General features: G+C 42.7%; 1 protein-coding gene across 7 annotated transcripts in view; it reads right to left on the bottom strand.

Annotated features, from left to right (window-relative positions):
- LOC140188119 (gap junction beta-5 protein-like) overlaps nucleotides 1–23,261 on the bottom strand; it is a 50,811-nt gene extending 27,550 nt beyond the window's left edge. For 3 of the 7 annotated variants that reach the window (XM_072244088.1, XM_072244084.1, XM_072244089.1), the window contains exon 1: nucleotides 23,179–23,258. The gene's annotated coding sequence lies outside the window, so the exon portion shown is untranslated. Of the gene's footprint in view, nucleotides 1–9,643; nucleotides 9,727–23,178 lie in introns of those variants that run through there. The other 4 variants (XR_011883224.1, XM_072244087.1, XM_072244086.1 and 1 more) reach the window with 4 other exon arrangements.
- Between the last annotated feature and the right edge of the window lie 1,470 nt (nucleotides 23,262–24,731).

The following is a 24,731-nucleotide window of genomic DNA, read 5'->3' as shown; positions in this document are numbered from 1 at the left end:
AACAATGACCTTCATTGCAAGGGCACAGTAGCATAGTGGTTAACACGATGCTATTACAGCTTGGGGCGATGAAGAGTTCAGAGTTCAATTCCAGTGCCATTCTGTCTTCTCCATGGAGTGTGTGGGTTTTCTCTGGGTGCTCCAGTTACCTCCCATAGTCCAAAGATGTCCCAGGTAGGTTGATTGGTCATTGAAAATTGTCCCATGATTAGAATATTTTAGGGTTAATCTGGTTTGTCAGGGGTTGCTGGGGCGACATAGCTTGAAACGCCAGAAGGGCCTACTCCGCGTTGTATTGCTAAAACACATTTTAAAAATACCAGTAGGATAGCCTCTGTATAATTTACAGATTATTGGTGAAATCACACTGAGAACACTGTACTTAGGAAGGGATATGCTTGCTTTGAAGGCAATTCAGAAAAAATGAATACTAGAATTGATTCAAGAGGTGAAGTTATTGTCTCATGAAGAATGATCGATCCTATAGGGGTTTAGAACCAGCATAGAAGATCTTACTGGAGGACGTTGACATCAAACATAGCACAGAATGGTACAGTACAGGAACAGGGCCCTCTTCCCACCATGTGGCATTCCATCAGCCTGCACATGATCTGTATCTCTCTATTTCCCCGCCAGTTCATGTGTATTTCTAGATATCTCTTAAATATTACCATTGTATCTGTTTCCACTGAATCCCATGGCAGGGCATTCCAGGCACCCATTCATCATCATCATCATGTTCCATGTTGTATGATGTGGTCAATCATGGTCTTTTCACTTGTTCTTCTTATTCTTTTCTCTATCCATGACCATGGTTGTTCCTGGCAATATTTTTCTACAGAAGTGCTTTGCCATTGCTTTCTTCTGGGCAGCGTCTTTACAAGACGAGTGACCCCGTCCATTATCAATACTCTCAGAGATCGCCTGCTTGGTGTCAGGGGTCACATAACCAGGCTTCACGTGACCCAGATTAGAAGGTTTCTTCTGTGTGTTTCATTTCCCACCCACATCCCAAAGTAGTGATGGTTTGTAGGTTAAATGGCCACTGCAAATTGCCCCGGTGTGTAGATGAATCAGGTGGCGGTGTGGAGATACGTCTCTACCAAAGGAGGTGTAAGGCACTCCTTCCCTCTGCTAATGTGTAGGTCAGTCTTGGGCAAGGTGTAGCACCTGCTTAGCCCCACTTCCTCTCCCCCCTCCCCCGCCGATCAGGGTCATGTAAAGCCATGGGAGCTGGTGGTGGATGGTCACATGAGCAGGTGGTGCCTATCACAAGTCCTGGGTATGCCACCACTGAAACCAGGTGGACCATCTCTGAACAGTATTGATAATGGCTGGGTTCACCTACCTTGATAAGGCACTGCCCAGAAGACGGCAATGGCAAACAACTTCTGAAGAAAAATTTGCCAAGGGCAATCACGGTCATAAGACCATGATCGCCTATGTCATGCACAAGAGAGTTGATGGAAAAGCGGGGAGAATAAAATAGGATTATTTTACCACTCATTCCACAATCTCTTTGATTCACCACCATCAGGAAGGAGCCACAGGAGCATCAGGACTAGGACTGCCAGACTGGGTAACAAGTTCTTCCCTCAGGCTGTGAGACTAATGAATACTCTGCCACCACTGAAGTCTTGTCCCTTAGGACAACAAGCTGTTTACTGTACTGTTTACTCTTTGCCTGTGTTGGGCACTGCATGTATTTTAAATTATATGGAAAATAGGCCCTTTGGCTCAACTCATTCATGCCAATCAAGATGTCTGACTGAGTTTATGCCTTTTACCTGCATTCAGCTCATATCCCTTCCAGGAGTTCCCAACCTAGGGTCCACAGACCCCCCGGTTAACAGTAGGGGTCTATGGCATGAAAAAGGTTGGGAACCCCTGTTCTAAACCTTTCCTATCCACCTACCTGTCCAAATATCTTCTAAATGTTGTAATTGTGTCTACCTTTACCACTTCCCCAGTAGCTCGTTCCACAAAGGAACCCAGAAGTTCCTTTTAAGTCTTTACCTTCCCACTATGAAGCTATGACCTCTAGTTCTGGACTCCCTCACCCTGGTGAAAAAGCAGAGGTCTTTCACCTTCTCTGCGTCCCTCATGATTTCATAAACCCCTAGAAGGTCACAAGTACCTGGACAAGCTCTTGATACAGATGAGAGCTGGAAAATTGGACTCAATTTCTCTTTGTTTTAGCCAAAGTGTCTCGTTATCAGTCACAAATATTCACGTTTTTGTGTCATTTTTTTTTCTCTGGTGCAAAATAGCGTCTTGCTGCTCCTCATCGATGTGGCAAGGTAAGTCATCCAAGACAGTTTAATAAACCCCTTCAGAAGCGAAAGAAGGAGACTGCTAGGCAGAAACCTCTCCCCAGATGAACGGCCCTCGTTTTTGCTGCTGTAACTGGGGCTGAGGCAAGGACATAGCGAGGCAGGCTGCCAGTCTGCTGCTGTGAGACAGACCATCTGAAACAGTGCAGCGAAAACTCCCTTTGTACTCCACGTAATTGCACAATGAACACTCCCTGAATCCCCCTGTGTCTGCCTTCTTGTGGTTTATAGCTCCCGGCGAGCTCCTTCTTGTGCTAGCATTGTTTAATTGTTCGCTGGAAGCTGTGCAAGAGAGTTTAATGAAGATTTAATTTAGAAGGAAAGATGGCACAGAAAAAAAAATGAATAATGCAAGAAAATACCTCATGTTTATGAGTATGGTTTTCATTTGTAGATGAGTACCTGATTCCAGAATGACAGATTTCCCCACCTTTTTGTTGATTAAACACTACATACCCTAAATCACATGGTTTCTGTTGCCATGGTATCTTGTGTCTTATTACCCATTCCCCACTGACATCAGCTGACAACAGTAGATTTTTAATTCATAATGGTTTGTGTAATAGATTATGGGAGAAAGATGCATCAGAGACACCTTAACAAGGAGAAGCAAATGTTCGTGCTGGTGGTGTCTTACGCCTAGGCACAGCAAGACCCCACAAAAGCCAATGATATGAATGTTCATAAAAAAAATCTGCAGATGCTGGAAGTCTGAAGTAAAAGCAGAAAACATTAGAAACACTCTGAAAATCGGAGAGCAACTCTGAAAGAACATTTCAGGGCCAGAACCCTTCAAATGAAATTGGGAAAGTGAGTCGATGTAAATGTTCCATAGTACAGAAGACAGAGAAGTGGACAAAGGGAATATTTCTGTTAGGGAGAGACCAAACGAGGCATTTAAGATCAGATAATGGCTGTTTTCCATTGAGATGTTCTGCTAATAATAAGGCTGTCTGATACGCCCAGCAACTGGTACACGATGGGATGAATATCTGGTTAATGCCTTTCATTGGGGGGTGCAAGTTAATGGATGAATTTTGGAGATGGGACGATGGATTATAATGCCCACAAGGGCGGCTGCAGGGAATGGGTAGTGATTGGGGCAGGCCACTGGTCTGATCCACGTGGAAGGAGGCTTGGTCTACTGAACTCCCTCGATATTGCATCATGCACCTGGTAATGATCTTGGAGCAAGATGGCAGCAGCGGACAATGCGACCGACAGCAACGTCCCGCAGACAGTTCACGGAACTGCTTGTTTGGCGGCACCTGCCTGCGTTTGACTGGTCTTCCTCCCCCTCTCACCGGCTGCTGTCGGAGGAAGGCACAGGAGCCTTGAGCTACACGCTACAAGGATTGCTCGGTGAGGCTGTGGACTCATTTTGTGGGACTTTGAGGTTCATGATGCATGTATTTCTTGATTATGGTTACTCTTTTTTTTTGCTGTGCTGTGCAAGGGTGATCGATACAGACTGGGGCGCTTCAGCGAAGAATGCATTGCCCTTCAGCCAGCAGTAGACTAGAAGCGTGACACTGAACTAAACTGAATACAACTGGACTCCTGGTCTGATGTTTGAAATTCTATGTGTTGTTCGCTGACTTTTTGCCATTGGTTCTATTTGATTTCTTTTCCGTGCGGTGAGAGTTTGATAGTTTCTAGAATGGGTTCCACGGGTTCTTCATTTTGTGGCTGCCTCCAGGAGGATGAATCTTAGAGTGGCATTCTGTATACGTATTTGGTGACAATAAATGTACTTTGAATCTTTGAGTCCTTAACAAAATATCTAGGGAATTAGGCAATGCACCAGGATGGTAAGAAGATAGGAGGGTGGTGCTAACACAGGTGGTGTAGGGATAGGGACTGTTACTAAGATGAAGCAGTGTATGGAGAGTGTTGTCCATTGAAACAGATCCCAGAACATCCCTGGTGGAGTGATGAAGAACTTGGCTCCTTTTCCATCTGGCTCCACACTCTTATTGGCTCCTGCTGCCATACTGCCAGGGTTCCTGCGTACACTGTCAATCACCACCAAAGTTGCCCTGTCACGCAATCACAGGGCTCTAATCTCCATCGGTGAGTTGGGCTGTTCTTCCCTGGTCTGGTGTCCCTGTGAGTCCAGACTCACAGCAACGAAAACCCTCCAAAGTTTCCACTGAGACCACTGCCAGCAGAGAGGGATGGATTCAGGCCTAGGCAGTGACGTCCATATCTTGTAAACAGTAAACGAAAGAAATTCCATCAATGAACTATTTTTGATGAGCAGAAGGAGTTCAAATCTTTCCTGGGAACTTGTCAAAGGAGTTCATTAACCATTAGAAATTGTGCAGAGTGGATAGAGGTTATTCAGCCCATTGTCTCCCTACTGGTCAAGAAAGAGCTAACTAACCAAATTCCACCTTCCAGCACTTGCTCCATAGACCTCTGGTTGCAATAGTTCTAGTGCACAGATATATACTTCCTGAACGCGAAGAAGGTTTCTTCCTTCTCTGGTCTTTTGGACAATGAGCTGACTGAAAAAAAATCCCCATTTGCCCTCTAATTCTTCCATCAATAATGTTAAAAGTGCAGTTCCCAGTTTTTCACCCCTCTGCTGGTGTAAGTTCGATCATTATCTGCTGTGTTGTATGACATAGGCGATCATGATCTTTTCATGACCATGACTGTTCCTGGCAAGTTTTTCTACAGAACTACTTTGCCATTGCCTTCTTCTGGGTGGTGTCATTACAAGATGGGTGACCCCAGCCATTATCAATACTCTTCAGAGATTGTCTGCCTGGTGTCAATGGTCGCATAATCAGGACTTGTGATATGCACCAGATGCTCATACGACCATCCACCATGTTTTCCCATGGCTTCACGTGACCCTGACACAGTTGGTGGGGAGGGGGGGGCGGTGCTACACCTTGCCCAGGGGGTGACTTGCAGGCTAGCGGAGGGAAGGAGCGCATCTCCATCCTGCCTCTTAGCTAATGTAAGTAGGCCCCTCCTATTTACTGTCTCCCCGCTGCATCCGTTGATTCAAAGAAAACAACTTCAGCCTACCCAATATTTCCTGATAACCATCTCTTCCTTTTTAAACATAGAACATAGAAGAGTGCACTATAGGAACAATCTCTTCAGCCCATAATGTCTTTAGTGACAATGATGCCAATCCAAATTAAACTCACCTGCCTGCATGCAGTCTATACCTCTCCATTCCCTGCCTGTTCCCGTGCCTATCTGAATGCCTCTTAAATTGATTTTGCAGTAGGTTAAAAGGTTGGCACAACCTCACGGCCCAAAGTCCTGCTGATTATTCCTAATAAGTTTATGCTTTTCCAGATGCAAGAAGGTCTTATCCGTAGGAAACTTCTCCAGTAATTTCCCTATCATTGTGATTTCCTGTTTCTTTATCTATTGCTCTTTTTAAAGAGAGGAACAATATTGGCTTTTCTTCTTTCCTTTGGAACTTCTTTGTGATTAAAGAGCATACAAAGATCTTTGTGAGGCAATCTCTTCTATTAAAAACTTGGGATAGATCCCATAGGGCCTTGGAGATTTATTATTATTATTAATAATAATATTAGCAGATTAGATTAGATTAAGAGGACACGCAGTCCCCTTTTATTGTCATTTAGTAATGCATGCATTAAGAAATGATACAGTGTTCCTCCAGTAAGATATCACAGAAACACAAGACAGACCAAGACTAAAAAAACTGACAAAAACCACAGAATTATAACATATAGTTACAACAGAGCCAAGCAAAACCGTAATTTGATAAAGAACAGACCATGGCACAGTAAAAAAAAGTCTCAAATTCTCTCGAAAGTCCCATCATCTCATGCAGACGGTAGAAGGGAGAAACTCTCCCTGCCGTGAACCTCCAGCGCCGCAAATTTGCTGATGCAGCACCCTGGAAGCACCCAACCACAGCCGACTCCGAGTCCGTCCGAAAACTTCAAGCCTCCAACCAGCTCTCCGACACCGAGCACCATCTCTGCCGAGCGCTTCGACCCTGGCCCCGGCAACAGGCGATAGGCAAAGCCGAGGATTTGGGGCCTTCCCCTCCAGAGATTCTCGATCGCACAGTAGCAGCGGCAGAGTAGCAGGCATTTCAGAAATTCCTCCAGATGTTCCTCCGTGCTTCTCACGTCTGTGTCCATCAAATCAGGATTGTGCACGGCCCCACTTAACAAATACGATATCATTTCGGAGCGGCTACGTCACGTCGCCATCCTCTCTTCTCCTCCCCTCCTATTGATCTCTAGTGGGAAATTATTTAACCAGTGACCTAAGGATTTATCCACCTTAATGTTCTTCAAGAAGCCCAGCACTTCCTTTTTCTTAATATCAACATGCTCCAGAATATCACGCACCCTTCCCTGATCTGTTAATCTGTTGAATCTATTGAATTCCAATAAGAATTATTTATTTAGTACCTTGCCCATTTTCTCTGGCTCCAGGCATAAATTTCCTCCTTTGTCCTTGAGTCTTCCTACCCCGTCTCTAGATGACCTCTTGTATTTATCGTACTGTATGTATAAAATTCTTCCTGAGTAACACATAAGATCCAGGGGGAGCTCAGCAGGTCAAACAGTATCTATGGAAAGGAATGAATAGACGACGTTTTGGGCTGAGTCCCTTCATCAAGACTAGAAATGAAGGGGAAAGAAGCTAGAATAAGAGCATGTGGGGGGGGGGTCGGAGGGAAATGGGCACAAGCTGACAAGTGATAGGTGAAACCAGGTGAGGGGGCAGATAGGTGGTTGAGGAAGTGAAAAGCTGGCAGGTAGTAGGTGGAAAAAGTAGAAGTCTGATAGGAGAGGAGACTCGACTGTGGGAGAAAGGGAAGGGGAGAGGCACCAGAGGGAGGTGATAGGCAGGTGAGAAGAAGAGAAGAGGTAAGAGGGGAGGCAGAGTGGGGAATGGAAGAAGATGGAAGGGGGAGAGGGGAAATTACTGGAGTTAGAGAAATCTCTTTAATCCTATTTGCCAAAGACAATTGAATGTACCTTTTAGCCCTCTTGATTTCTTATTTAAGTTCTCTCCTATTTGCCTCATATTTCTGAAAAGCCCTGTCCAATTTCAGCTTCCTAAACCATACTATGCTTCCTTTCTCTTTGATATGATAGCACACAAATACAATGTTTACAGTCCTCCAATTTGTTGGGCAGGTGTAGCTAGTGAATATTGGAAAATGAAAGTCCGAGCCTTTGTAATTTCCTCCCTGACCTCTGTTAACAGCTGGGGTGGCCTGGAAACTGTAAAGTGGTGAACAGATCTGTGCAGAGTACTCAAGTTAACAAAACTCTTCCAGTATCATCTCCCTGCTCCTACATCATTCTGTGCCTCAAGCTATTAAAGAAAAAGTACTCCCTGAGCTTTTTTAGTTGTCTGGTTGAATGGTACTGCTGCCTTTTGAGGATCTGTGGATGTGTACTTCAAGGTCCTTCTGTGTGTGTTCACACCACTCAGCACCCTTATTTTATTCTGTATTCTCTTGCCTTGTTACACCTCCACTCAAATACATTTCTTTACACTACCTCTGATTAATTCCACTTGACACTTTTCTGACCAACTAAACCGTCCTTCCACACTTTCTCACATTTCAACACTTTTCCTCTTGCTGTCAGCTGCACAACCAATTATTTTATGACTTGCAAACTTATTTTATTCTGCACCTTACATTTGAGTCAAATTCTTTAACATACTCAGCAAATAACAAGAGAACTCAGTATGGTTAAAATAAACTGGTCAATCATTATCCTTTGCTTCCTCCCACTGAGCCAGTTTTGAATACAACATATCATTGCCCCTTGAATCTCTTGGCCTTTTACAATTTTGAACAGACTGCCAAATGGGACCTTGTTATAATCATTGTATATATATATATATATATATATATATATATATATATCTTGATTTCCTCACTCGCAGCCTGAAGTACGTTCGGATTACCAACAACGCCTCTTCCACAATCCCCTTCAGTACAGGTACACCGCAAGCCTTTGTGCTTATCCCCCTGCTCTACTCACTTTACACTTATGACTGTGTGGCTAAATCATATTCAAGGTTGGTGATGACACCACTGTTCGAATCAAAGGTGGTGACGATTCATCGGGCTGAGTGCTGCCACAGCAATGACCTCTTATTCAATGTTAGCCAGACCAAGGAGCTGATTATTGACTTCAGGAGGAGGAAACCAGAGGTTCATGAGTAAGTGCTTGGAGGATCAGAGGTGGAGACGGTTAGCAACTTTAAATTCCTCGGTGTTATCATTTTGGAGGTCCTGTCCTGGGCCTAGCATGAAAATGTAATTATGAGAAAAGCACAACAGTATCCTTACTTCTTTAGAAGTTTGCAAAGATTCGGCATGACATCTAAAACTTTCACAAACTACTATAGATGTGTAGCGGGGATTATATTGACTGGCTGCATCATAGCCTGGTATGAAATCACCAATGCCCTTGAACAGAAAATCCGACAAAAATAGTGCACACAGCCCAGTCTATCACAGATGAAGAGCGCATCTACACTGAGTACTGTCAAAGGAAAGCAGTATCCATCATCAGGGACACCCACCACCCAGGTCATGCTCTCATCTCGCTGCTACCATCAGGAAGAAGGTGCGGGAGCTTCAGGACTTACACCACCAGGTTCAGGAACCATTGACCAATTATCCCTCAACCATAAGGCTCTTGAACCAAAGGGGACTACTTCACTTGTCCCATCATCGAAATGTTCCCACATCCTATAGACTCACTTTCAAGAACTCTTCATCTCATGTTCTGAATGTTTATTGCTCAGTGGGACAAGGCAGAAAATGATTTGGCACAGCCAAGAAGGGCCAATGGGCCTGTTTCTGTGCTGTAGTTTTTCTATGGTTTTCTATTATAATTTCTTTCTTTTTGTATTTACACAGCTTGTTGTCTTTTGCACCCTTGTTGAACACCAATGTTAGTACAGACTTCCATTGATTAGTATGGTTATTATTCTATTATGGATTTATTGAGTATGCCTGCAAGGAAATGAATCTCAGGGTTGTGTATGGTGACATATATGTACTTTGATAATAAATTTACCTAGAAATTTATTTTGCATCTAATACTTCGGCACAACTTCCTCAAAAAATATATGCACATTAATTGGACTTATAATTGGTTCATTCTGGCTCTCTGACTAATCTGTACTTCTGTAGATGAAGGTTTATATATCCCTTGGAGCTGATGTAAATGAGTTGCCTTTTGCCAAATTTAAAATAACAGGCCAGTTTACCTCCTTCTGCCATTTTAAACAATGATATAATGTTAGCTGTCCTCTAACCTGCTGGCATCTCTTGTCAGAGAACATCACAAAATGATGGTCAGGACCTCCAGGTGTCCACAGCAGGGGTGATTGATAAGTTCGTGGCCTAAGGTAAAAGGAGATGAGTTATACCACTCTCGTTACATGCACGTGTAGTTCACCTCTTTGAGTGATAATGCAGAAAGTTTGAAGTTAATAACTCACCTCCTTCTACCTTAGGCCACAAACTTATCAATCACCCCTGCTGTGGACCACTTCTACAAAGAAGGGATCCGTATGCTCCTTGACTGCTGGATTAAGTGTGTACATGTAGGAGGGGAATATGTTGAAAAATAAATGTGCTAGGTTTTCCAAAATTGACTCCTTCTACCTTAGGCCACGAACCTATCAATCACCCCTTGTACATGCTTTGAGATGCACGCATTCTCAGGAAAGACTCAAATATTTAAAAGCTGATCTATTCAGGACCATATTTGCTCCCAATTCTTACTGCTCCAGCCAATGCCTCAATTTCCTCAGAAGGCTAAAGAAATTTGTCTTGTCCCTGTCGACTCTTAACAATTTCAGATACACTCATCACATTACAGAAGCCAGCCTCCCCACCGTGGATTCTGTCTACACCTCACACCTCAGTAAAGCAGCCAGTATAATCATTGCATACCCTGGATGTTCTCTCTTCTTCCCTCTCCTGTCAGTCAGAAGATCCAAAAGCCTGAAAGCACATACTACTAGTCTCAAGGACAGCTACCATCTCACTGCTGTCTGAATCTCGAATGGATCTTTTGTGCATAAGATGGACTCTTGGTCACACAATCTACCTCACGTCAAGTACGTTATTGTTTGCCTGCACTGCAATTTTTTGGTAGCTTTTGCACTTTATTCTGCATTGTTATTGTTTTACTTTATTCCAGCTCCATGCGCCGTGTAATGTTTTTATCCATATAAACAGTAGGCAAAGGAGGGGTAATAGATCAGCCATTATGGAATAGCAGAACAGACACGATGGGCTGAATGGACTAACTCTGCTCTCATGTCTTATGGTTTTGAATATCCCTCTTATGATTTTTCAGTTCCCTTGATTGCCCAGGGCCCAGAGAGTAGTCCTTAATCCCTAGAGAGTCCCATGGTGAATTGATAACCTTACATCCACAGCCCCTGTAGGAAGCTGTGCTTCCAGGAGATGTGGATCAGAGGATCAAGTTGCTCTTTGTTCCACTTCTCCATTTACTTCCCCACAGGATATGTTGATATCGGCATCATACTGAAGAAGGATGACTTTGAACTGCTGTGTCTCTTTTATCTCTGAAAGACTGGCTAGACATGAAAAGCTTACTAAATTAATAACAAGCCTCATCCATGAGAAGGTGCGGGGAGACGTTATTTTGTTCTTGACAGTGTTCAGAGATTGAGGTTAAAGGGCAGATGTGGCTCAGTAATGATATTCTGAATTCTTATAGGTAGCTAAAAAATCTGATTACGTTCCTAATATTTGAAATGTGAGTGGTTCAGACATGGCTTACAAGAAACCTGGCTTGAAGTGATGTAAAGAAGTGTTAATCAGATGGACACATTGCTTTCCTGTCTCCAAAGCAAATGCGATATATCACAAAATGAAGATCCGTTCTCCTCAGCGTGGCTAATAATGGATAGTGATGCCTGTCTCGGCAGTTCCATCTGCATCTCATTGAGGAACAAAATGCAATTAAACTACATTGATATTTGCCCTCCTTCCATGTAACTAGCAATATTACAGCAATTCAAATCTAGAGAGTCAAAGATTCTTTTGTCAGTGTATTAGTCTTAGGGTGAGGCCATTGTATTTTAGAGTGTTAATGCTTTCATCCAAAAATTCCCTCTAATTCTTTAGTGGGTATGTTAATCCACTTGCAAGGTGAACATTCCATTAACAGTATGTTAGAGTCATACAGCAGGAAAACAGACCCTTCAGCCCAACTGGGCAATGCTGATCAAGTGTGATGCATATTCACTGTCCAGGGCCCTGGGGCCTTTTTTTTTTGCCAAGCTCAGCTTTCTAACATAGCAGTTGACACTGGTAGAGATCGAAGAGTTTTTCTCTGAGTAAGTTATGCTTCCAACCAATATTCTTTGTTCAGCTTCTTGTTATAAATGGGAGCCAGTCTTCAGTTCTTTTTAATGTAAATGGCATGCAATAATCAGCCTGAAGTTAAAAAAAGACAGCTTTACAAACAAGCCACACTGTCTGTAGAGCACAAGATGCTTGCCCACAACATGGGGCTGGTTGAAGCGCAAGACAATGAGGTTTTGTTAATCGGTCTGTTTCAAACCACGCAATATTATTTAGTTTATGGAAGCTTGCAGACCAGATTGATATTATCAATTTGCACGTCAAATAGTTGATCTGTTAATAGTTGGCAGGTTTGTGTGCTTAGCAAGTCAACTTCACAGTATTAATTGTGTGTACCTTGGAACTTTGTCCCCTGTAGCTTTTAGACCACCCTTGTGAAATGGTATCTGAGAAAATATCACATGTGTGTGAGGTCACCCAAGTGGCAAAAAAAAATTATAGATGTTTAGAGCTGGTCAGGCTTGTTAGGAATGGTCAAGGAATAGCAAGAAGAATAACAGATAAACGGGGTGACTGGAATCCATTCCTCTGCCCTTGATTTTTGTGATGGACGATTCGTCCATTTGCAACTCATTGGTATATCTTCTTAGCGGAAAGGAACTGTACCTGTTTTTTGGAAATCCTTTGTGTTTTAGAAATTGTTTGTAATTTTGATATCCATTATAAGATGGAAATCCTCTGTGAGTTTTAAATACGTTTTAAGAATTATGTCCAGATTTATATATCACTAAAAATAAATGAACTGTGCTTAAACTACGTTGTTGGCTGAAAGTATCTCTTCTTTGGCAGGGAGGGGCAACCTACTGCTCAAATAAAAGGTATTGACCGCTAATCTTGCCAAGGAGGATAAATATGGAAGTAATCTAGCTTTTGAAGATTGGGTGGCTACAGTAAAGTTAAGTAAAGTAAACTTTACTAACTTTAGTAAAGTTACCCGTAGCTGTCTATATCAGAAAGGGCTTAAGATTTTCGCTTGGGTTTGGAACTTTGTGGCCAGCAAACCCTATACCATCACACAAGATGCCCACACACGCTAGTCCCATTTGTCCGTGTTTGGCTCATATTCTTATTAACCTTTCCTATCCACGTACCTCTCCAACTATCTTTTCAAGGTTTCAAAGGTACATTTAATGTCAGAGAAATGTATACAATATACATTCTGAAATACTTTTTCTTCACAATCACCCTCAAAAACAGAGGAGTGCCCCCAAAGAATGAATGACAGTTAAGTGTTAGAACTCCAAAGCCACCTCCCCTCCCTAGCTCCCATGCATAAGCAGCAGCAAAGCAATGATCCCCACTCCCCCACCAGCAAAAAAAAAGGCATTGGCACCCACCACCAAGCACTCAAGCATGCAGCAAAGCATCAGAAAGGACACAGACTTGCAGTACCCCAAAGACTACACATTCACCCAGTATTCGACATACCACAGGCTCTCTCTTTCCCCCTAACAAAGAGGTGCCTCCATTGCATGTTGTTATTGTACTTGTTTCAGCCCCTTCTGGCAGCTCATTCTGTATATGGACCACCAATTGATTCCGGGAGGCCTCCGTTGGTCAGGGTCAACCATGGCTTTTGTGTCCTAGTTATCTAGATACATAAGCCAGGGCAGTACAATATGGAGAGAAAACTGTTGCCCATCCAGCAAGCTTTCCCGCAAAAATATAAATATGCATAGTGCTGAAGAGGAATAGTGAGCTACTGTTCATAGGTTCATTCAGAAATCAAATGGCAGAAGGGAAGAAGCTGTTCCTAGAATTTTGAGTGTGTACCTCCTCCCTGATGGTAGTGATGAGAAGCGGGCATGTCATGGATGGGGATGGTCCTTAATGATGGTTGCTGCCTTCTTGAGGAACTGCCGTTTGAAGATGTCCTCAGTGGTGGGGAGGGTTGTTCCCATGTTGGAGCCAGCTAAGTCTACAAACCTCTGTAGCCTCTTCCGATCCAGCATGATAGAGCCTGCCTACGAGATATGTTCTTCTATATGGATTCCTCAGTTGTTGAAACAACAGATAACCAGGAGAATCCCATCTTCACAAATGACATTGTGATGGTAGGAAAATATGAGCACAGAAGCACACTAATCAAGGGCAGGAGTACAGCCCTTTATATCTGCTCTGACATGACCTAGATAGAGTTGATGTGGAGAGGACAGAAGGGGAGTCGAGGACCAGAGGGCACAACCTCAGCATGAAGAAGGTCACTTTGGAAAAGAGATGAGGAGGAATTTCTTTGGCCAGAGGGTGGTGAATCTGTGGAATTTATTGGCACAAACGGCTATGGAGGGCAACTAAATCAATGGGTATATTTAAAACAGAGGTTGTTAGATTCTTGGATTAGTAAGGGTGTCAGAGGTTATGGGAAGAAGGAAGTAGAATGGAGTGGAGAGGGATAGTAAATCAGTCATGATGGAATGGCAGAGCAAACTTGATGGGCCAAATGGTCCAATTCTAGTCCTACGTCTAATGGTCTTAAACTCCCATTCCCGTCTATCAGTCGTAATCTTTCATCCCCTTGCTTAGTTTTTATCTGTCTACTTCTGTCTTGAAAGTATTCAAAGATTCAACTTTCACTGCCCTTTGAGGTTCAGAATCCACAGCCCTAACAAGGAAAATGGATAACCCTTTAACTTAAACAATGCCCCCAAATTCCAGATTCTCCTAAGGAAGGAAATATCTTCTCCTCATCCACCTGTTAAGACTCTCAGAATCTTATAATATTCAATCAAGCCACTTCCCAGACTTTTAAATTACTGCACATGCAGTTTAGTCTGTGCAAGTTCTCCTCATAGTCCATTCCAGATATTTCAAAGTAAATTTATCATCAAAGCATATTTACAGTATGTTACCATGTGCTACGTTCAGATTAATTTTCTTGCAGGCAATTACAGGAGAAAGAAAATACAATAGAATTTTATGAAAAACTATACATAAACAGGTAAAGACTGACAGACAACCAACATGCAAAAGACAACAATTTGTGCAAATACAAAAATAAAACCAAAATAATAATAATAAATAGACACGCAAAAAAATTAATATTGGGAACATGAGATGTAGAGTCCTTGGCAGTGAGTCCATAGGTTGTGGAATCAGTTCAGCATTAGGGTGAGTGAAGTTACTCCCTCTGGTTCAGAAACCTGGTGGTCGAGGGGTAATGTCTGTTCCTGATGCTGGTGGTGTGGGACGTTAGGCTCCTGTGCCTCCTTCTTGATGGAAGCAGTGAGAAGACAGCATGGCCTGGATGGTGGGGGGTTCTTGATGATGAATGCAGCTTTCCTGTACAGTGCTGCAGCACTTCTCTACTGCAGATATAGCCTCACCACTGTCCTATATAATGATGAATAATGTCCCTGCTCTGTATTCAGTTCTCCCAGCAATAATTTTACTCTCATCATTTGATCAAAGCCTCTGGGAGGTCTGCAAGTGAATTACAACATTCTCCTTTGATATACATCTCCTATTAATACTCTCTACCAAATTAATGCTAATTTGGCAAGGTGATGGGAACTGGAGTGATAGGGTTGAGGATGGGGCAGTTGGTATACAAATAGATGCATTGTGTAGAGACACTGTGAGGAAGGACAGGCAGATGATAGGACAAAATTGAAGTCAGTGGGATGAGTTTAAGTTTAACGTGGGGCAAAATTGAAAAGATTGATGAATGCAGGACTGAGGGTATTATATTTGAATGCTCGCAGTATATGGAATAAAGTAGATGATCTTGTTTCAAGTATGATATCGTGGGCATCACTGAGTCGTGACTGAAAGAAGATTATAGTTGGGAGCTTAATATCCAAGGACACACACACATTGTGTTGAAAGGACAGGAGGCAGGCGGGGGGTGGGGGTTGGTAAAAAATGAAATCCAATCCTCAGAAAGATATAGAATCCTTGTGGGTAGAGTGAAGAAACTGCAAAGGTTAAAAAGACCCTGATAGGACTCATATACAGGCCACCAAACAGTAACCAGAATGTGGGGTACAAATTACAATGGGAGATAGAACAGGCATTTAAAAAGGGCAATGTAATGATAGTCATGGGAGATTTCAATATGCTGGTAGATTGGGAAAATCAGGTTGGCGCTGGATGCCAAGAAATGGAATTTGTAGAACGCCTACAAGATGGCTTTTTAGAGCAACTTGTGATTGAGCCCACTAGGGGAAAGGTAATTCTGGATTAGGCATTGTGTAATGACCCGGATTTGATTAGGGAGCTTAAGATAAAAGAATCCTTTGAAGACAGCGATTGTAATATGATAGAATTTACCCTGCAGTTTAAGAGAGAGAAGCTAAAGTCAGATGTATCAATATTACAGTGGAGTAAAGGAAGTAGAGAGGCATGAGAGAAGCTGTCTAAGGTTGATTGGAAGGGGACACTAGCAGGGATGATGGCAGAACAGCAATAGCTGGAGTTCTGGGAGGAATTTGGAAGGTGCAGGATAGATATATGACAAAGATGCGGAAATATTCTAAAGGGAAGATGAATCAACTGCGGCCGACAAAGGAAGTCAAAGAGAGCACAAAAGAAAAACCAAGGGCATATAATATGGCAAAAATCCATGGTAAGTTATAGGATTGGAAAGCCTTTAAACCTAACAGAATGCCACAAAAAAAACAGAAAAGAGAGAAAAGATGAAATATGAAGGTAAGCTAGCCTTTAATATAAAAGAGGATACAAAAAAATTTATTCAGATATATAAAGAATAAATAAAGAATAAAAGAGAGGTGAGAATGGATATCAGACTGCTGGGAAATACCACAGGTGAGATAGCAATAGGAGACAAAGAAATGTAGCCAATGAAAAGACAGGCATAGCTAAGTCCCATGTGGGTGCCCATGACTACCTCTCAAATCTGGAGGAAGTTGGAGGAGCCGAATGAAAAATTGTTGAGGGTGAGGACCAGTTATGTTAGAAGGAGAGGATGGTGGTGAAAAGAAACCGGTTGGTTATTTTATTGGGAAAGAAGTGTAGCACTTTAAGGCCTTCTTGATGGGGAATGGACATCCATAGTGAAAATGAGGTGGTCAGGGCCAGGGAATGGAAAGTTACTGAGGAGATCGAGGACGTGAGGAGCGTAGGGGAATAGAATGGAGTTCGGTGGGGTAGAGCAGGTAGAGGCAATAGGACAGTGAAGTTCTCCTACCCAGACAGTCAGGTTTGTGGATCTTGGGTAGGAGGTAGAAGCAAGCAACATAGGGTAAAGGAACAATGAGTTTGGTGTCAGTGGATGGGAGTTCTCCAGAGTTGATGAGGTCAGTGATGGTGTCAGAGACTGGTTTCTGATGGTCTGAAGTGTGGTCCTCTTCAAGAGGTAGGTATGATGAGATGTATCTGAGAATTGCTGCCTGGCCCCAGCAAGGTAGAGGTCAGTCCGTCACACTACAACAGCACTCTCTTTGTGGGTTTGATGGTAAGGCTGCGACTGGTGCAGAACGAGAGAGACAGATGGCTAACGGAGCCATTTTATTCGGATCAAGAACTCTGAGGCAGGGTGTGGCCAAAACTGTTCTACCCTTCCCCCACTTCCCTCACAGCTAGCCCTGACTCAAGGTGGGTGTCATATGGACAGCCTGGGATCTTTGCAAAGTCAATAACAGGCAGCAAATGTTCATTGGCAATGCTTCACTAATCACAAGTGAGGGAAAAGACGATGTTACAGCTGAGTATGTTTGACCCTTCCTCAGCAGAAGTCATTGGACAGTAATCATTACCAGAGTAAAATAGGCATCTGACTGCCAATTATCAACTATGTATATTGTGAGGTAAAATCTATCCTGTCATTCTTTGCCAGACAGGAGGTGGATTAAAATCAAGCCCTAAAAAATCTCAAAAATTGCAACAGAGTGCTAAACATACAGGGTTGCAATATCTACTAATTCATCCCCTGTTTACTTTACAAAATGCAGGATCATTGATTTAACACACTCAAAGCGTAAAGATGGAAGTTTCAAAATATTTGGGCAATAAACTAAGTGATCATTAATATTTAATAGTGCTGAAATGTAATTTTGATTGTGATCTGTTTGATGTGTGTAAGCGAGGGAGTTGCAGGCACTTTGGAGGCCTGCTGTGACTGAAAATGTCACTCATGTTGCCATGGCAATGCAAATCCCACAGCAGTAAGTGAAGGCTGTAGGACCCTCAGTTGTAATTCCTCTTGACAGGAAAATTGACATTTACTGAAAGTTGAAAGTCCGAATGCTGAATCTGTAGAACTAGATCATTAAACATCATTCTGCTTCCCGTGCCCCCCCCCCACCCCCGACCCTGAAGGGACTCTGGGGGTCCAATCAAGAATAGATTAAAATTGCTTATCAATGGAGGGATGCGAATGCTAAACATCAAACCCCAACCTAAAGAATGACTCTTAACATTAGAAACTGGCTGACATTTGTCCAATGCTCTTAGCTGGTGTGAAAGGATGGTAATTTTTATCTACACTGCATACATAAAGGCTGTGAAATGTGGGGCAGAGGAGGGAGAGTGTCATTGCAATTTAAATTGATGTTGAGCCAATTCTGTAACATCAGGGAGGAAAAAGATAATCATGTCATATTAGTGTCATAAGATGGAATGTTTTTGAGGAAAGCTTCAAACGAAATGTCTGTGATTCTGCCTCTGAATCTGAAGTGATAGAAAGGCTGTCAGAATGAAACAGAAATTCCCCTGTCAGTCATCAATCATACTTTTCAGGGTTGGCTCTGAAGTACAAAAGTACACAAGATGTTCAGTTCTTCTTCTTTCCTCTGGGCCTCTCTGCGTCTTCAGCCATTTCCTACCCCACCCCTCTGAGCTTTCATCCATTAAAGAGACTGGACTGGAAATTAGGAGAAGGTGATGAAGACAGTTGGGAAAAGCTTCAGGTCCAGACTCTGCTTGGAATACAGGTTTCATGGATCTCAGCCAGCCTGTGCCACCTGCCTCTCCAACCGCTCTATTATTCCTATGTTGCCAAGAGCTGACAGGCAATTCAGTCCGAGGGGAGCATCAGAACTGTGCCCATATATATTATTTTAATAATGATTTATTCATACAGTTAATCAGCTTCGGAGCTGAGCCCAAACCCAAACTCGGCCTACTGAATGAGGACAAGGGACACCTGACGAATGCCCACATTGTTACAGAATTAAATACTTTATTAAACAGAACGTTTCACAGAAATAAATATAGAAATTGCATGCAGTTGCTGCAATAACAGCCAATGTTTTACATGGTTCACTTATTTATCTATTGAGAGACAGCACAGACTAGGCCCTTACAGCCACAGTGCCCCAATTTAATGGTAACCTAATTGCAGGACAATTTAAAATGACCAATTAACCTACTACTCAGTACGTCTTTGGACTGTGGGAGGAAACTGGAGCACCCAGAGGAAACCCATGCGGTCATGAGGAGAGCGTACAAACTCCTTACAGGCAGCAGCGGGAATTGAACTCAGGTCACCTGTACTGTAAAGCATTGTGCTAACCACTACACTGCAGTGCCGCCCTAAAAATTGAGGTACAGCGCAGAATAGGGGCTTCCGGCCCTACAAGCCGCGCCTCCTAGCAACGCCCCCCCCCCACCCCTTCAACCATAACCTGATCGTAGGTATGTTTAGAGTATGTGAGGTCTGTCCTCATGCACATTGTTAGGGGGTTCTTACTTGTAGGAGATCAGTAAAATCTGGAATGACCACAGAATGTTTCACCCAGCAAATGGTCCTCCAATTGATGCCTGTCTGGGCTCCAGGGAGCAGCTGTAGCGCACAGAGGCCTGTGTTAATGTGCTTTTGGGAATGAATCAATGAAGCTCCCTCCACAACTTTGGTGTGAACAGGCATTCCAGGATATGGGCCACCTCCTCTTCCTTACAGTGGGTTTTAAGACAGCTTGTGCTGAAGCGAAAGTGCTACGTATATCGGGAAAACTCACCCTGCCTAGCCATTCTCTAACTTGATCCTTTGAAAGTGAATTAAAAAGGATTCCATTAACTATCCAAATTGGTCTATAGATGTGTAGTGGAAGGTATATTGACTGGCTGCATCGTGGCCTGGTACGGAATCACCAATGCCCTTGAACGGAGAATCCTACAAAAAGTAGTGGATTCAGCCCAGTCAATCACGTGTAAAGCCCTCACAACCATTGAGCACATCTACATGAAACACCGTTGCAGGAAAACAGCATCCATTATCAGGGACCAGCATCACTCAAGACACGCTCTGTTCTCACTGCTGACATCAAGAAGAAGGTACAAAAGCTTCAGGACCCACACCACCAGGTTCAAGAACAGCTATTACCCTTCAACCATTAGGCTCTTGAAACAAAGAGGATAACTTCACTCAACTTCACCTGCTCCATTCTTACAATGTTCCACAACCAATGGACTCACTTTCAAGGACTCTTCATCTCATGTTCTCGATATTTATTGCTTACTTATTTATTATTATTGTTTCTTTTTGTATTTGCAGTTTGTTGTCTTCTGCACTTGTTTGGGTGCCAAAGTCAGGCAGTCTTTCATTGTCCTGTTATGGTTATTATTCTATAGATTTATGAGTATGCCCACAAGAAAATGAATCTCAGGATTGTATATGGTGATATATATATACTTTGAAAAAGGATCTAGTGCTTTCCCAGGCAAAAACGACAATAAACTCTTCACGGCCTTCCAGCTGGGTACAGGTAATGATTTTAAAGCACTGTAAGAACTGGAATTTGATTGCAAATAAGGAGGGACAGCGGAAATCTGAGAACTAATCAATCAGGAGGGATAGACAACAGGGGTATAAATACCATTGGACTAGACATGTCTAAGTATCATCCCTGATTAAGATAGCAGAGCCTGTCATCAAAAAATCAGATAAAAATGATACCTGGAAGATCAAGAGTGTTTATTCATATATGTACTTTCATAATAAAATTTACTTGGAACTTTAGTCAATTCTACCTGCCATTGACAAACCTGGCAAAGTATTTCCTGCAGAAAACATTTTATAAAAGCTTAAGACATGGAGCAGAATTAGGCCACTTGGCCCATCAAGTTTGCTCCGCCACTCTATCATGGCTGATTTATTATCCCTCTCACCCTCGTACTCCTGTCTTCTCCCTGTGACCTTGGACACCCTTATCAACCTCTGCTTTAAATATACCCAATGACTTGGCCTCCACAACCATCTGTGGCAATGAAATCCACAGATTCACCACCCTCTGGCTATAGAAATTCTTCCTTGTCTCTGTTCTAAGTGGATGAGACTGTGCCCCCTGATCCTAGACTTCCCCCAACATTGGAAACAGCTTCTCCATGTCCACTGTCTGGGAGTTTCAATATTCGATAGGTTTCAATTAGATTCTCTCCAGCAAATACAACCCCAAAGCTATCAAATGCCCCACATATGTTAACCCTTTTGTACCTGGGAGGGAGAGTGAGAAAGAAAGGAAAAAGACAGGAGAGGAGTGAGGGTGAAAAAGAAATAAAATTGGAAAGAAAACCATTTAAAAATGATGAAGTACCTTTAATATGAAGTAATTTTTGTCACTTAGGAAATTTATAAGGTAACTATAGAGCCAAAGAAGCCCCAGGTGGAGCATTCACCAAGTAATATGTTCTAGCATAAATAGTGGTCCTATCACATATTTTACAATATAGAAGTCAAATACAAGGCCCTGTGCTTGATTAAAGCACAGACTGTTTCAGCCACTCAGCATTTTATTGATGCCCATTGGATGCTGTGTTTGCTAAGTTTTTCATTGCTAGTAAATGCATCTGCTAATTAACATTTGATTGCACAATTATAAGCATCATGGAACTAAATGAGCTGTGAAAACTGCTGCAAGACCAAGGTTGCTGCTCCTCAGCAGAGCTCCAGATTTCAGTTGTTAACCTTGTATCTTTTGAATTCAATTCCTTTTTCCCCCTCCTTCTCCTCCCTGATCCAGGTGTCTATCATCTGTTCACCAGCATCTTTCACAAAACATTATACTTCACTTCCAAGACCAAATAATAGTGTCTACTTTTTATTTTATATTTTATTTAGAAATACAGCATGGTAAATAGCCCTTCCAGCCCAATGAGCCCAAAGGAAGTTTTGCATTGTGTCTGACAATGACAGGAAACCTGTGTGGGAGAGTTTTTAAAAGTGGAAAAAGTATTGTACTGTTCACTCTCTCGACCTCAGAAATCCAGGTCCATCGGTATGAGCCAGCATCACAAACTGGGGTCTTTCTAGTTTGTACTGGATGACCGTGACGTCTATGCCTCGTCATGCCCTTTGCTCTCCGCAGAATGTTGCAGAGCTGCCGTCATGGCTGTTGGATCGCCCTGTAGATCTCATCTGCCCAGTCCACCGGAGTTGACTTCACATGCTGGGAAAGTCACGTCCCTATCTCATCAGGGTATGAGGCCGTTGACTACCCTCACCTGGTTTAGCCCACCTGTCAAAGCGGTGTACTGGGGTCACATGTAAACAGCTACTTGGAGCCATAGGTGAGAGCTGCGAGTCTGGTGGAGACAAAGGTGAGTGAGCTGTCACAGGATGGACATGCCAAGCCCCTTCGCCAGAGGTGTTAACCCTCCTTGGACATCATATACACCCCAATGAGCCCATACCACCCAGATACACCCACATGACCAATTAACCTACGTCTTTGGAATGTGGAAGGAAACTGGAGCACCTGGAGGAAATCTTCGCAGTCACGGGGTGAAGGTACAAACTCCTTACAGACAGTGGTGGGAAATGAACCCAGGTCGCTAGTGCTGTAATAGCGTTATTCTAACTGTTATGCGACCTTGCCACCCCACTTGGTTGAAGGGATCTTGCATTCCCTTCAAGATGATTATTTGGGCAATAACTAAAATCCTTAACTAACTTCATGAAAATATTTCCCCCAAAGCAAAATATTGTAGATGTTGAACATCTGAAATAATCAAACAAAATTCTGGGAAAACTCAGCTGGTCAGGCAGCACCTGTAGAGAATTCAGTGAAAGGTCATCAACCCGAAATGTGAACTCTTTCTCGTCAGCTGCTGCCTGAACTGTGGAATAGTTCTGGCAAGTGTTGTCGTAATTCCACTGAAACCAATTACTTGGTTACTTTCAATCTGAAAGTTGTGGGAAGGTCTCTGTAAGCAAAATAACTGCTGGGTTTCCTATGTTACAATACCTTGTATGGTTAGTGAAACAGCAGACACAGGTAAATGCAGCAACCGTTTATTCACGAGCAAGCAAGGAAACACTTTACACGCAGGTAAGTTGAACAAGCACCCATCCAAGTCACCCAAACCATTGACCATAACACACAGGAGCAGAATTAGGCCATTTGGCCCGAACTACAGAAATTACAACACTAAGCATTCAATACACTTGTTAAATCTGTCCAAGTCACACAACAAGATTAAACAAGCGATAAACAGCTACTTATCTAGGATGTGCACCCGAAACACAAGCCCCTCCCCCTATTAACCACAACACACCTTCCAAATGGTTTCTCCAAGACCGTCATGGCTTACGTCCTGGAGTGGCTCAGGGTCACAAAAAAGAGAGTGACTTGTATACGTGCGTTCACCTTTATACACCTGAAGACTGGAAGCAGGTATCGTCGCACGTGACCTGGGAACAGAAACCCGTGCCGCAGGGCACAGGATCTAACCAATGGGAAGGCAGCTACATACCTCAAGCAGGCCCATCATTAACCAGCAGGGTTGAGACGACTTTCGGAATAATTTTCCATCAGCAAGTAAGTTAACATTCCATACTCCACCTTTATGTCAGAATTACCTTATTAGTCACAAAATGATTTTAGGCATTTAGGTGAAGTGATTTTAGTTGAGGAAGTTCTTTATAAATGGGAGTTTGTCCTTTTATAATGTATTCATGTTAGGAATTTTGTGCTATAATGCATTAATTTGGATATATTATGTTCCTCTCCTGTTTCCCAGTGGTGTAGAATTGCTCATGAAAGTCGCTGTGTGCTCCTCTGTTAAGGTTGCCAAGAATAAATTGTGTTCTATAAATTTGTCAATGCAATGGTTAATCTTTAACAAAGGCTCTGTTGTAAAATGCATTCACACTTAAGTACATAAACACGCTACATTTCCAAAGGCTTTCTGCTTTTCATGATAGTTATTCTACACTTGAAAGGACAAAGAATTATTTAATCAATGTGACAGTGTTATAATTAATGATCCGTGTGCTTGTCTCTGGATTCAGCTCCAGGAATTTCCATTAACCTGGACCTTTAATTCGGTTATGGAAAATGATATCTGTTTGAAGCCCCCATTCAAGGTCTTACTAATACAAATAGAGCAGACGTCTGATAAGGCCATTAAATCTTCTTACTAAGATGAAAGACGATGGTGGAATTATTTATTTCATTGGTAAACATGAACTGACTGACTGCAAGCATTGTTAAAATTCAGGATTACCTGTTTATTATAGAATCACACAACAGCGCACCACTGGAAGGGAACGTTCAGCCTGTTGACCTCCTTTATCCCTGGTTCTTGACTTAAGGAGTTTTTATTGCAAATTCGATTTTCTAAAAATGTGATAAACTTCCAAACATAGACAGATGCATTTATGTGCTTCACATGTTGTCCTGAAGAATATTTCATCCTTCTCGCGTCCAGGAAAGTGCTGGAGATACTTGATTAAGGTTACCTAGGTCAGCAGGTAATCATTTTGTGCACTGCAAGATCCCAAGTATTGAGATACAATAGACAATAGGTCCAGAAGTAGACCATTCGGCCCTTCGAGCCTGCACCGCCATTCTGAGATCATGGCTGATCATCTACTATCAATACCTGGTTCCTGCCTTGTCCCCATAACCCTTGATTCCCCCATCCATAAGATACCTATCTAGCTCCTTCTTGAAAGCATCCAGAGAATTGGCCTCCACTGCTTCTGAGGTGAGATGAGCTATTTATTTTTGGAAGCCTATGTGGGAAGGACGTGTTAGACACACTCAACGTTTTAGGAACAGCATCTTCTCCTCCACCACCAAAGTTCTGAATGGACAATGAACCAG

The sequence above is a fragment of the Mobula birostris genome, chromosome 26 (genome assembly GCF_030028105.1).
Source record: "Mobula birostris isolate sMobBir1 chromosome 26, sMobBir1.hap1, whole genome shotgun sequence".
In the NCBI taxonomy this organism is placed as follows: Eukaryota; Metazoa; Chordata; class Chondrichthyes; order Myliobatiformes; family Myliobatidae; genus Mobula; species Mobula birostris.
Note: the sequence above shows the minus strand (reverse complement) of the source record. Positions and strands in the feature narration are given on the sequence as shown.